We start from the raw sequence: 9,004 nt of genomic DNA on the forward strand, positions 1-9,004 counted from the left end.
ATGTAATCTTAATGACATAGAAGACGAGTTTCATTTTGTTTTAGTTTGCACAAGATATACAGATTTAAGACGGAAGTATTTAAAATGTTACTATAGAAATAACCCTAGTGTACACAGAATATTAAAGAATTACGTAATCTTGGAAAGTATCTGATATCGGCAAATAAGCGCCGATCAGATATATGACAGTTTGTATATGTGTACATAATGTATTGTTCATTCTCCTGTGACCAATGTGGCTTTTTGTACATATGAAAATATCCTGTTTATTATATGTTTACACTGATAAGTCGCAAGACTGAAAGTTAATAAAGAACTTGAACTTGAACCTGGTAGAGAGCAAACACCTGGCACCGATCGTGCCGTTTGTTTACTCATTCTCCTATGTTCTATCAGGTAAGGCCACGCAGCCATTTGGGGTTAGGCTTAACGCGGGTGGGCCGGGGGATTGTCAGTATGTATGTCACCGGTTGCTCAGTATAACAATAACTCTGACAAGTTGTTTTAAGTGTTTATCTTTCCTTCATGCTCTCGTAAAGTATATTTGTTCGATGAATGCGAGTCTCGGCGGCCGAATTTTTAAGAGTTGTTGTATATTTACGTGGTGACCATTTGTATGTTGTTTTCATTAATGGATGTTTCTAAATAAATTGTTTTGTATCTCAAATCTGGTGTTGGTCTTCAATTCCGACAGCTTTTCATTTCAAATCCTCTGAACTTGAGGAACAGATAGCGAAGGCTCCTGTTATACTTGTTATAGGTCCACCGAATCATTTGTTGTAGAAATAGTCACTATTGCTATTTTTATCGCCTTCACGTCTTTTTGTCCTGGTGGGTTGACGTTGTGATATTTTTTTTTCTATTTTTCACCATTTAGAAAAAAAAGTTATAAAAAAGAAAAAATAAGAATTGAAATGATATTAATTTTTTTTTTTATAAACAATATAGAAGTATGATAAATTTTTCTCCCGCGTGAAAACATTTGTCACGTGATGCCTAAGTCTCCATTTCACAACAACCTGTGTGTTTTTATCATTTCAGACGTTTAATTTAAGTTATGCATAGATGATCGAATATTAAAGAAATAATCAACATATGTGCATGTATTATTGTTGTTGAATACATAGCGAAGGTGAGAAAATGTTGGAAAAAGTAATCAACGAAGACCTTGTCGGTTAATTATTTGTACAACATTTTCGAATCGCAGAAGTTGACCTAGAAAATCAAATTAGTTAACTAAAGCTCTTATGCACGTGCAAACATTTGTCACGTGATGCCTTTGTCCTCATTTCACAACAAGATATGCTTTTTTATCGTTTCTAACGCCGAAGGCATCTGTCTTAATTTACCGGTTTAACCTGGATACATTTGAGAAAAACATAAATATTCGAGAAAAATAAGGCAAGATGCGTCAGGCCAACTTCCAGAGCGTGACCTTTCACCCCTAGCAAGTTGAGCGAGTTCTTTGTACGGCTGGTGTATTTGAACAAGACCCTATATCCGATTTTGATGTAAAATCACCGCAAATAAGCTTCATTTTCAGTCGCCATTTTATTTCTCAATGGTTCCTACCGCGACATTTTTGTCCTCTAGAGGGCGCGGGTGTACTAGGGTGTATCTGGTGTATACGGCCTAATTTCACGTTGACGCCTGTAGTCGCTGATAGATGGTGAACTTACAGGTGAAGTACTGCTGTGTATCACGGTCCGTGTACCACAGTGTTCTGGAAGTGGAGGACACAACTTTCCCCGAGAGCCAGGTCTACAACGTACGGTGCCCCCGTACGACAAAGAAGAACTGAAGTGGAGGGTCGCCATAAAGAGATGCGATCGGGCAAACCGTCACCGGGTGATGTTGTGTATAACGCACACTTCGTTCAAACTGATTATAAAAACATGATTAGGTATGAAATAGGAAACTTTTTGCTTCTCCTCTTTCATTACTCCCTATCTGAATGATTTGTTGATTTATTTATTTCCTTTCCATGGCTTCAATAGACGTATCAACACGTAATTTCTTAAGCGGCCTCAAAGTGTTATGTCAAAGGTCATGGGGGGAAAACCGCTTATGCGCTAGCAAAAACTTGCATGGCGGCCAATTAGGAGCCCTTTGATACGATTACGATTTCTTTATTTAAACGATATATCCACACTGAAAAATTATACGAACATCGAGTACGAAATCAGGTACATCTATTCTTTTGAGAAAATCTTCAATGTTTGGCACTTACATCGTAATAAATCAGCGATCGTGCAATTTGTTGGAGGGTCGCAGAAGGGGGTGTCAGTTTACATTTACATTTATACTGCAAAGGGCCGTCGAACAGCATCAACTTGCAGGTAGACTTGTGTGGCGTGGCTTCCTCATGAGTTCGTTAAAAACTGGTTAAAAAGTTAAAACTATTTACAGGATCCACATTCACTCTGCAAGATGACTGGAGCGAGGTCTTGAATGCCTCAGTTCTCCACAGTAACTGGTGGATCGGCGTATTTATCGGACAAGTCAATCAAATTGATTATTTTTCCTTTCTCCGATATATCATCTTTAAACCTGTTTCTGGTATACTTAACTTTGACCTTTTCCCGCCGATACAGGAAAAATGTCAAAGCATTCTTTGCCATCATGAAAATTAACGTCAAAAACAACGATGATGTCGTTTTTCCACTTTCCGTTTGGCAAATATTAACGTTAATGTAACCTCATCGTTTCTCAACGATAACAAAAGAATCGTTTATACGCCTTGTCAAACTTGTGCTAATGTAACTTCTTGTCTCAGATTGTGTCATAAATGAAGTCATCAAGTGTTTTTGAGTAAAATATAAATTTTCATTGGGGCCTGTCTAGGGGTATTATTGGACAAGCAATGTTGGAAAGTCATTTTTGTACTGGTTATAACTTGGAAAACCACATGAGTGCACTCACAATAGCTGATACATAACAAATAAAATAAAAAAGTAAATATAAATGTGTATTTTCTGTAGATTAATCAGGGATGGACACTAACTTTTTTGCTTGGTAATCCACAGGACTAGTTGAAAAGATTATTTACTAATCCTTTGTCAATGTAAAGCTCTATAAGATTTCCTGATCAGGAAACATTGCGATCTACAGCATGAAACATCAAAAGAAGACTTAATATAACTACTGCCATAAAAATATGGTTAAGTTATAGGATTTTTTTTGACAATTATCATGCAATATATATTATTTAAAGCATTTTTCNATCTTGAACTTGCTGCTCAGACATGGAGTAATTACAAGCACCTTAACACAGGAAAGTTTCTTGTCAGCATTAATTCTGGACTCATCAATTTTGCGGCAAACAAGTGACAAACATATCACTACATACTCTGGGTTTCTTGACATATTTGAACGATATGATTCGGTCATGGCAGATAGGGGGTTTATATTCGAGAAGAGTTGGGCAGAACTGTTTATTCCTCCAGGGTGTAGGAGAGCTTCTCAAATGTCAAGAGCTGAAGTGAATCTTACAGAGGCCATTGCAAATCAGAGAATTTACATTGAACATGCAATCAGATGAATAAAAACCTTCAGGATCCTCAAATTTGAGGAACCTCTTACTCTTGTGCACCACTTGATTGATATTGTAAAAGTGGTTGCTGGAATTTGTAATATGCATCCATCTCTACCGAAGTATAAGTAAATAGTAATTTTATCAGCAGCACCAGAACCTATTCCTCAATATATCCCACTATTGCTTATTCATGATCACCCAAACTTTCAATGTTTACAAATTAATGTTGTGTTTATATCAGTCGCTAGTTCACCTGCCCTAGCACTGTGTTGTCAAATATAATCCAGTTTTGATATATGTGAGCCAAACTTTTACTCTTAAGATCCACAAAGCTTCAACTCTTCTTTAACAAAAGTACCAGGTATTTTTAGGACTGTAATAATATATCGATATGTGTATCTCTGTATCACAATATTTTGTTTAGAGAACATGTATCCAGTGATACATGTGTATTTATATTTAATAATTTGTAATTAAAAGTGCAAAATTTGGAACATGAAATTAGTGACATTCTCAGGGTCTATATGCACACTGACACTGCTAGGATCAAATTACAGTGTACTGCAAATATTCCTAAGGATCCCCATTAAATTAAATATAGTGTGAAACACTTATCAAACATACAACTGTGCGTGGATGGTGTCTGGTCTATCGTGTCAATAGTTCGGTTGATCTGATAATAGTAGAAATATGACCAGCACGGAGACCTGGCTCTCCGGATGATTGATCAGGCAAATGGGAACTGAACAGGTATTTATTAATATTCCAGCCCAAAAAAAGGGAAAATTTACAACTATCTTAATACCTACTGTATCCATCTCTCCCAATACTCTATCTGAACCTTATTGAGTTATTGGTAATACTTGGACATGAAATTGTGCAAATATGGTTAAAATATAAAGCACATTCTATCAAGAGTTCTAATTGAATATCAATTAAGCAAGAATATAATAATATATATATTATATATACATGCAATATAATGTGGCAGTCAAACCAACTGTACATTTTCGACTTGCATACAAAATCTAACCTCATATATTTATTTTTAGGCCTAAACAAGGCTTTTATATTTTGCCTAACTTGCAAAGTCTGTACTTTAAACTCTCAAACTCTGCCAATAACACTGCACTTTAGACATGCCCAATTACTAATCTGTGATGATGCAAGCTTAATCATCTGTACACATGCAAAGTGATACCAAAGATGACAATAATCACACCCTATGCTTTGATCCCCATATTTCTGTATGCTGTGTCCTTCCTTGATTACATGCTTTTAATTACATACAGGGCAGAAATGTTGTAGCAGGGGCATGATCAATGTCCATTGCCTCTGACATGGCAGATCTGTGTTTTTCATTTTGATTTTTCAAAAGCATTAATTGAAAAAAATTCAGGCACTACAAACTTCACATAAAACAATATAAAGCTGTCAAGTACTTGCAAATAGTAGGGAGCTGTCAAAAAAATCATTTCTGTGTGTTTGCCAAATAATTACATGTGTATACAATTTGTTACATATAAAAGTCACAACCCTTTCTCCCTGTGATGGAAAGCTGCCCTTAGATTTGCCAAAAATATAGAGCCATAAATAGAATTAAAGCTTACAAGAGCAGAGCCTTGAACACTTAGCACATTTTGTAACAAGGAGACATTTTATTTCTACAACACCATCCCCACAGCACTCACAAGTGACCAACAGGTCTGGACTTGCTCCTAAATGAAAGTGATTCTGGTCAAGGAATGGACACTTTACTATAGAAAGTCTTTAACATTTCTTTCTTGTAGGATTGTTAGGCCTCTGGTCCCAGTTCCTGGCAATAGATTTTATATTTGGGTGATTTTTTTATACTCCAACAAATTGCACAATAAAGGTTCCATATTTGTCACAAGATAACTTATAAGAGCATGTACAATACACTAAGACTAAGATCAATTTCAAGTTTGACTGAAACCTGCTTTTGTTTATTGAGTCATCACAATCATATTTAATGTCCTAGTCTAAGGGAGATAATTGATATATTTTTAAACCATAAAACTGTTTCCTTGATATTTGAATGTGCCCAGTCTATAACACATAATTGACAAGAGTGTTATGTACAGGACAATATTTATAAGCAGTGATTTATATTATTTATCACTAATTAAAATAATTTTCATAGCTAACTAATATATTTTTAGAAAATTCATATATTTGTATTGTCCATATTAGGGTATGACTCGCTGTTTAGCATTTAGTTTGCATTCAAAAATATAAATAGAATGTTAATTAATGCTTTCATTTAAACATTACACAATCACCTACAGGTATCAAGTTGTCTTGGTTTCATAGCCGATTTTACTGCTCATTTTTCCTTGCAACAGCAAACCCACACTGTACAGTATGTGAGTCGCCCTTCACTTTCTGTGACAACACGGTGTACATTTGGCTGACAAAATACAGCCGATGCAGGTAGTAAACTTCCTGAAAGTGACCAGACTGAAAAAACTCATAAGCCTTTCCGATTTTGTAATCATTAAGAATAGTTTGTACATATATAAACGATCCCAGTTTCTCCTCGACCCACCCAGTGTGTAATAACAATGGGTCCGGTATGTCCATCGTCTACATGTAACAAATTAAAGTAATCTTCCTGATTTTGTTTTAAAATACAGGCATCAGTTTGGACACGGACTTCATTTAATTCCACTTGGAACCATTTGATGTGGAGCAGGAAGTGGAGCTGCCACCAGGCAATATTGATGAAACTGCAAACTGAAGAAATTGTTGAGGATAGTTCAATCACAGCAGTCAGTACAGGGACCCAATGTAACATTGGTGAATGTGGAATGTGTAGCTTTCATAACTGTGGTAACATTGCTAAAGCAGTCCAGTACTGGACTGGATTTTCTTGCATCAAGAATTATTTATATTTGTTTCTCACTTCTTAATTTCAGAGCCCCCTTAGTGGACAAAAATGCCTTGTCAACATACTGGACATATTGTTTCATTAGTATAAACTACATGTACTACACTATACATAAATAAGCCCACCTTCTGTTATCCACTCATCTTTCATTCTATAATGATTGCTTGGAATTTAATTTGTGTCTCCAAGTCGAGAAAACTTTAAGCAATCTGTAAAATACATAAAAAATGTACTTTCATGTTTGGTGACTGCAAACTACATTGATTTGGGCTTATTGCAAGATAAATTTAGATACACGTACATGTATATATTAAATGAATATATATCTTGAAGTTGTCAACCATCAAGATATTTCTTATACCATCTTTGCCATAATTAATGCTCCTCACTCAATAAGTACCCCTCCTCCTTTTTCAGGAGGTATTTACGCCTGGTGATCATGGATTTGATGCTCACAAATAAGTCTTAAAAAACAAGGGACTTGAATGCTGTCTTGTCACAGTTTTCCTAATGATCATGATTTTATATATAGTATAAGTAACCTTTTTTCTGCTTAAGCTCTTGTCTTATTACCCAAATAAGAACCCCATTTCAACAATTTTTGAGTGCCCTTTGTGCTAATTACAGCAAAGATGATTAAGAGCCCCATTATATACATCATATATAAGAAACGGAAACATCTTGCTGGTTGTGATAAATGATGTGCAACCTACAAATGGACATCTTATTTCAAGTGTAGCCTTTTCATCGTTGATTCCATCAGGTGAAGCCCCCCGATTTGGATACTTTGGGTGTACAAACAGTCCAGCCCTCTTCACATGTAACATCATTGTTTGTTCAAATTTGGTTAAAGCTTTCTTTTCATAAATTTGTCCATGCTGATTGGCTTTTGTGTTAAGAGTCCAAGATGAAACAAGACTCTCACAAAGTTCCCCCATGTTTCGATGACAGGTAGCATGTGTGACTTCCCCAAACCTAGATGCAGTAATCCTCCACTGTCTCTCCTCCACCCCCTTTTTCTTTTACTTTTCACTTGGAATTTGGTTTGGGTCTCCAACTCCCCAGCACCTTACTTTTACTCTTAAGATCCACAAAGCTTCAACTCTTCTTTAACAAAAGTACCAGGTATTTTTAGGACTGTAATAATATATCGATATGTGTATCTCTGTATCACAATATTTTGTTTAGAGAACATGTATCCAGTGATACATGTGTATTTATATTTAATAATTTGTAATTAAAAGTGCAAAATTTGGAACATGAAATTAGTGACATTCTCAGGGTCTATATGCACACTGACACTGCTAGGATCAAATTACAGTGTACTGCAAATATTCCTAAGGATCCCCATTAAATTAAATATAGTGTTGATATGAATGATTTTTACCAAAAAAAAGTCTGAAGTTGAATTGCAGTAAATCTGGGTCATTTTGAAACAATGAATATTTATAAAAGATTGGTAGAAATTAAGGGCTCCAACTGTCTGCTTGCCAACCTATGACTGCATTTAAGTTCAATTTTATTCCACATTACAATTTTATTCCACATTCCACATTACAAAGATCAGCTGTGCATTGTGAGACCATGTGATTGGTCATGGTGTGATGATCATGACATTACTACCAACTGTTGGCTGACTTGTGTTGGTTGTTCTATTCATTAAAAATTTATATATGAAATTTTAATATCTATAAATTGTAAAAAATAATTGAAAATAGGAATACAGTGTACAAAGAATTGAGCTAGCTGCATTACATTAAGAGTTACAGGACTATGACTCATTAGAATGCTGTGCAATGTTTTAATGAAATAAAATCACTTGCAACATGACCAATGACACTCAATTGTATTTAAATCTTTCGATTATAAATACCTGCCAATCTGTACAAGAAGTACTCTTCTACCTGCAGCAAAGTCAATTTGGGAAGGATACTCTTGTGATCTGGTATCAATCGCTGAAATCCAACAACTTGCCAAACACACAAATGGCATCGGGCAGGTAAACAGCAGATTGTCTGAAGTTCCTATTTCTTTCATAGGCCTTTAATTTAAAATAATAAAAACAAAAATATGCAGTCTATAATTAGTGAGTTAAAAAACAAAAATCAGTCTGTAATACTACTATTCCACTACATGTATTTAATTTCATTCCTTAATTTCTGTTATATGAAACAAAACAAAATAATTTAAAAAATGTGATTTCTACAGAGACAGTCCAAACAGATATATTCTGTAATTTGTTCTCGGAGCCCCTGTGTTCCTATACATCTTTTTGTATACTGATATCTTTTGATGAGAACATTATAGTTCACCTACACACTTCTCTTTCATACTGCTATTCAGAGGGACGATTCTACCTCTGAATGGTTTTCTTAATCATAAGGTGTTGCACATTCCTGTGATCAAATAGATCCTGGCTGTGTTCCAACAAATACACAACTAAATAACGCCGTTTTTATCTGATGTAAAACTCTTTTATCTTATGCCAAAAACCCTAAAAGTGAATTAATCACATTTTGTTGTTAATCCCCTAACACGTTTATAATCGTCAATTCCGA

Source organism: Mizuhopecten yessoensis, unplaced genomic scaffold (assembly GCF_002113885.1).
Source record: "Mizuhopecten yessoensis strain PY_sf001 unplaced genomic scaffold, ASM211388v2 scaffold716247, whole genome shotgun sequence".
Taxonomy (NCBI): Eukaryota; Metazoa; Mollusca; class Bivalvia; order Pectinida; family Pectinidae; genus Mizuhopecten; species Mizuhopecten yessoensis.